Raw genomic sequence first — 6,856 nt, 5'->3', positions numbered from 1 at the left:
CAAAAAATATAACAATATTGTTTTAATGCATAGTTGTATCAAGAACTAGCATATGATTATGGCTAGAGGGGTTTGGAACCTTTGTTGTCTCCGTATCATTATATTAGCGATTTTATTGTGGTTTGTCCACTGATTTAGGAAGCATATGAAGTTTTACTAAATTAACTCATAAAAAAACAAAACGATAAGCATGTACCTTAAAAGAGAGTTTAGAATATATTAGTACAATTGTAAAATGTGGTTAGAAATTTTAAAACAACACTAAAGATTATAGGCTTCAGTATATTAACCATTTACCGAAAAAACTGAATATTTTGTCGGGGTTAACACATAGATTCTGAGAAAAAATCAAAAAAATATAACAATATTTTTTTAATTCATAGTTGTATCATGGACTAACATATGATGATTGTCAGAGAGGATTGGAACCTTTGTTGTCTCTGTTTCACTAGAATAGTGATTTTATTGTGGTTTGTCCATGATTTAGGGAGTATATAAAGTTTTACTAAATTAATTTATTAATAAATAGAACGATAACCATGTACCATAAAAGATAGTTTAGAATATATTAATAAAAATGTAGAATTTGGTTAGAAATTTTAAAGCAATACTAATGACTATAGGATTCAGTACATTAACCATTTACCGAAAAACTGAATATTTTGTAGGGGTTACATATAGATTTTGAGAAAAATTCAAAAAATTTAACAATATTTTTTTAATGCATAGTTGTATCATGAACTAACATATGATTATGGTCAGAGATGTTTGGAACTTTGTTGTCTCCGTTTCTCTAGAATAGCGATTTTATTGTTGTTTGTCCACTAATTTAGGGAGCATATGAAGTTTTACTAAATTAACAGATAAAAAAACAGAACGATGCCCATGTACCATGAAAGAAAATTTAGAATATACTAATACAAATGTAGAATGTGGTTAGAAATTTTAAAACAACACTAAAGATTATGGATTCAGTATATTAACACATAGATTTTGAGAAAAATTCAAAAAATATAACAATATTTTTTTAATGCATAGTTGTATCATGAACTAACATAGATTATGATCAGAGAGGTTTGAAACTTTTGTTGTCTTCGTTTCTCTAGAATAGCGATTTTATTGTTGTTTGTCCACTGATTTAGAGAGCATATGAAGTTTTACAAAATTAATTGATTAGAAAATAGAACGATGCCCAATTACCTGAAAGATTATTTTGCTGATTTAGAGAGCATATGAAGTTTTACAAAATTAATTGATTAGAAAATAGAACGATGCCCAATTACCTGAAAGATTATTTTGAATACATTAAAACAAATGTAAAATGTGGTTAGAAATTTTAAAACAACACTAAAGATTATAGGTTTCAGTATATTAACCATTTACCTAAAAAGTGAATATTTTATAAGGGTTAACGCTTAGATTTTGAGAAAAATTCAAAAAATATGACAAATTTTTTTTAATGCATAGTCGTATCATGAATTAATATATAATGATGGTCAGAGAGGTTTGGAACCTTTGTTGTCTCCGTTTCTCTAGAATAGCGATTTTATTGTGGTTTGTCCCATGATTTAGGGATCATATGAAGTTTTACTAAATTAATTGATAAAAAAATAGAATGATGTCCACGTACCATGTAAAAGAGTTTAGAATACATTAATGCAAATGTGGAATGTGGTTAGAAATTTTAAAACAACACAAAAGATTATAGGTTTCAGTATATTAACCATTTACAGAAAAATTGAATATTTTGTAGGGGTTAACGCATAGATTTTGAGAAAAAATCAAAAATATAACAAGATTATTTTAATACATAGTTGTATCAAGAACTAGCATATGATTATGGTCAGAGGTTTGGAACATTTGTTGTCTTCGTTTCTCTAGAATAGTGATTTTATTATGATTTGTTCACTGATTTAGGGAGCATATGAAGTTTTACTAAATTAATTGATAAAATATATAACGATGCTCATGTACCATTAAAGATAATTTAGAATGCATTAATACAAATTTAGAATTCGGTTATCAATTTTAAAACAACACTAAAGATTATAGGATTCAGAATATTAACCCTTTACCGAAAAAATGAATATTTTGTAGGGGGTTACACATAGAATTTGAGAACACATAGAATTTGAGAAAAATTCAAAAAAATATGACAAAATAAGTTTAATGCATAGTTGTATCATGAACTAACATATTATTATGGTCAGAGAGGTTTGGAACCTTTGTTGTCTCCATTTCTCTAGAATAGCGATTTTATTGTGTTTTGTCCACTGATTTAGGGAGCATATGAATTTTACTAAATTAATTGATTAAAAAATGGAAAGATATCCATGTACCATAAAATATAGTTTAGAATATATTAATACAAATCTAGAATGTGGTTTGAAATTGTAAAACAACGATAAAGATTATAGGTTCAATATATTAACATTTTACCGAAAAACTGAATATTTTGTAGGGGTTAACACATAGATTTTGAAAAAAATTCAAAAAGTATGACAAAATTGTTTTAATGCATAGTTTTATCAGGAACTAACATAAAATTATGGTCAGAGAGGTTTGGAACCTTTGTTGTCTCTGTTTCTCTAGAATAGTGATTTTATTGTGGTTTGTCCACTGATCTAGGGAACATAAGAAGTTTTACTAAATTAAATGATAAAAAAATAGAACAATGTCCATGTCCCATGTAAGATAGTTTAGAATACATTAATACAAATGTATAATATGGTTAGGAATTTTTAAATAACACTAAAGATTATAGGCTTCAGTATATTAACCATTTACAGAAAAACTGAATATTTTGTATGGGTTAACACATAGATTTTGAGAAAAATTCAAAAAATATTGCAATATTGTTTCAATGCATATTTGTATCATGAACTAACATATGATTATGGTCAGAGAGGTTTGAAACCTTTGTTGTCTCCGTTTCACTAGAATAGCGATTTTATTGTGTTTTGTCCACTGATTTAGGGATCATATGAATTTTACTAAATTAATTGATAAAAAAATGGAACGATAACCATGTACTTTGAAAGATAATTTAGAATACATTAATACAAATGTAGAATGCGGTTAGAAATTTTAAAACAACACTAAAGATTATATGGTTCAGTATATTAACAATTTACCGAAAAACGGAATATTTTGTAGGGGTGTTAACACATAGATTTTGAGAAAAATTCAAAAAATATGAAAATATTGTTTTAATGCATAGTTGTATCATGAACTAACATATGATGATGGTCAAAGAGGTTTGAAACCTTTATTGTCTCCGTTTCACTATAATAACGGTTTTATTGTTGTTTGTCCACTTATTTAGGGAGCATATGAATTTTACTAAATTAATTGATAAAAAAAATGAAGCGATAACCATGTACCATAAAAGATAGTTTAGAATATATTAATACAATTGTAGAATGTGGTTAGAAATTTTAAACCAACACTAAAGATTATAGGTTTCAGTATATTAACCATTTACCGAAAAACTGAATATATTAATCACTTATTAAACCAACACATAGATTTTGAGAAAAATACAAAAAATATAACAAGATTGTTTTAATGTATAGTTGTATCATGAACTAACATATGATGATAGTCAGAGAGGTTTGGAACCTTTTTTTTTCCGTTTCTCTAGAATAGCGATTTTATTGTGGTTTGTCCCTTGATTTAGGGATCATATGAAGTTTTCCTAAATTAATTGATAAAAATAAAATAAAACGATGCCCATGTACCATGTAAAATAGTTTAGAATACATTAATACAAGTTTGGAATGTTGTTATAAATTTTAAAACAACACAAAATATTATAGGCTTCAGTATATTAACCATTTACCGAAAAGCTGAATATTTTATAGGGGTTAACACATAGATTTTGAGAAAAATTCAAAAATATGACAATATTGTTTTAATACATAGTTGTGTCATGAACTAACATATGATGATGGTCATAGAGGTTTTGAACCTTTTTTGTCTCCGTTTCACTAGAATAGCGATTTTATTGTGGTTTGTCCACTGATTTAGGGAGCATATGACTTTTACTAAATTAATTGATAAAAAATGGAACGATAACCATGTACCCTAAAAGATAGTTTATAATACATTAATACAACTGTAGAATATGGTTAGAAATTTTAAAACAACACTAAATATTATAGGCTTCACTGTATTAATCATTTACCGAAAAACTGAATATTTTGTAGGGGTTAACACATAGATTTTAAGAAAAATTCAAAACAATGACAATATTTTTTTAATGCATAGTTGTATCATGAACTAACATATGATGATGGTCAGAGAAGTTTGGAAACTTTGTTGTCTATGTTTCACTAGAATAGCGATTTTATTGTGGTTTGTCCACTGATTTAGGGAGTATATGAATTTACTAAATTAATTGATAAAAAATGGAACGATAACCATGTACCATAAAAGATAGTTTAGAATACATTAATACAATTGTAGAATGTGGTTATAAATTTTAGAACAACACTAAAGATTATAGGTTTCAGTATATTAACCATTTACCGAAAAAATGAATGTTTTGCAGGGGTTAACATACAGATTTTGAGAAAAAATAAAAAAATATGACAGTATTGTTTTAGTGCATAGTTATATCATGAACTAAAATATGATGATGGTCAGAGAGGTTTGGAACCTTTGTTTTCTCCGTTTCTCTAGAATAGCGATTTTATTGTGGTTTGTCCCTTGATTTAGGGATCATATGAAGTTTTACTAAATTAATTGATAAAAAAAATAGAACGACGCTCATATACCATGTAAAAGAGTTTAGAATACATTAATACAAATGTGGAATGTGGTTATAAATTTTAAAACAACACAAAAGATTATAGGCTTCAGGATATTAACCATTTACCGAAGAACTGAATATTTTGTAGAGGTTAACACATAGATTTTGAGAAAAATTCAAAAAATATGACAATATTATTTTAATACATAGTTGTATCATGAACTAACATATGATGATGGTCATAGAGGTTTTGAACCTTTGTTGTCTCCATTTCTTTAGTATCGCGATTTTATTGTGGTTTGTCCATTGATTTAGAGAGCATATAAAGTTTTTCTAAATTAATTGATAAAAAAAATAGAACGATGCCCATGTACCATGAAAGATAGTTTAGAATACATTAATACAAATGTAGAATATGGTTAGAAATTTTAAAACAACACTAAACATTATAGGCTTCACTATATTAGTCATTTACCGAAAAACAAAATATTTTGTAAAGGGTATATATGAATGGAAAGTTACCGAACGATCAGCTTGGAAATATATTTGTAGGTTCTATACCCCTGTGATGATAGTCATCTGCTTAATTAATAGGATCATAAATTGATTTACATAGATAATCCAATAAATCTGTGAGAAGTTTTACATAGTTAGAAGCATTAACGTTATAAATATCGTCTATATATGTGAATACGTAGGAAAATTCCGAGTACGAATTCACATAATCTAAAACCTAAATAAATTACTCAAAAAAGTATTCAATCAAAATCTAAAAATATATGTTTGTAACATTGAAATATGATGCAGAGAAAGTGTACGTAGTGAGCATTTATTCATACCCATCATCCCCCAATAAGAATACTAGATTGTAACCACTTGGCATAATGAAACCAAGTCGTTCTTAGAAGATGATTATTGGGAGGTTCTTATGGTGGAGTTCTTAGCGGAATATAAGAACCGGTCTCTTAACTTTTAACTAAAAAAGCTAAGAACCAGTTTTTAAATAAGAGTTTTAAAAACCGGTTTTTAGGTTTTTTAGTTAAAAGTTAAAAGACGGGTTCTTGTATTTCGGTGAGAACCCCACCCTAAAAACTCTCCAATAATCATGTTCTTAACAGTATATTTTTATGTTACAAAAATTGAAAATTTATCTAGGCTTCAAATAGTACAGCGATACAATCAATGCACACCAGAACCAGCAACATATAGCAAAACAAATGTCGAGTGCTGACTTAAAAACATATAATAGTAATTATCAAAACCTAAAAGAGAAATCTACAAAAAAAAATCTAAATATTTTCAAACTTCTCAATTGCCTGTTTTTTGTTCCACTCCAATTATTATTGTATTGAATTATGAGGTTGAAAGTAATTCGAGTATGTTAAGAACAAAGAATTCTACAAACTCCAAATTTGTCGCGCCAGGCTTCAAATTTAAACATTACACAACAATTACAAGTCTTTGTTCGGCAAACATAATACATCGTTAGTAATTATCTCCTCTGTCATCTACAGCACAATCAACTTTTGGCTCTCAACATTCATCCTGCCAAAATGTTGTCTTAAAACTATTGAGCAAATGTGCAACCGTTTCCTCTGGAATAGTGATATAACGAAAAAGGGAGGCATCAAAGTGGCTTGGGACAGCGTCTGTTTCCCCAAAACCGAAGGAGGTCTTGGGTTACGCAACTTCTGGGCCTGGAACAAAACGTTTAACCTCAGACTTATTTGGATGTTATTCTCTAAGAGAGACTCTTTGTGGGTCGTCTGGAACCACTCTACTAGGCTCAGGAACTCAAACTTCTGGAATGCTGAGAGTTCTGCTCATCACTCTTGGGTATGGAAGGCTCTGCTTGCTCTAAGACCCCTTGCAAAAAGATTTCTCAGAAGTACTGTTGGAGACGGCAAGTCAATCAGCTACTGGTACGATCACTGGAACACTCTCGGTCCTCTAATTGATTATATCGGCACCTCGGGCCCCATGCTCACAAGAATCTCTGATAATGCTACGGTTGCTGATGGTACCAACTCCACTGATTGGATCCTTCCCTCTGCGCGAACCCGAAACGCAGCTCTCTCTGAACTCAGGAGTACTCTGCTTAGC

The sequence above is a fragment of the Brassica oleracea genome, chromosome C4, assembly GCF_000695525.1.
Source record: "Brassica oleracea var. oleracea cultivar TO1000 chromosome C4, BOL, whole genome shotgun sequence".
Taxonomy (NCBI): Eukaryota; Viridiplantae; Streptophyta; class Magnoliopsida; order Brassicales; family Brassicaceae; genus Brassica; species Brassica oleracea.
This window is presented reverse-complemented; position numbering follows the sequence as displayed.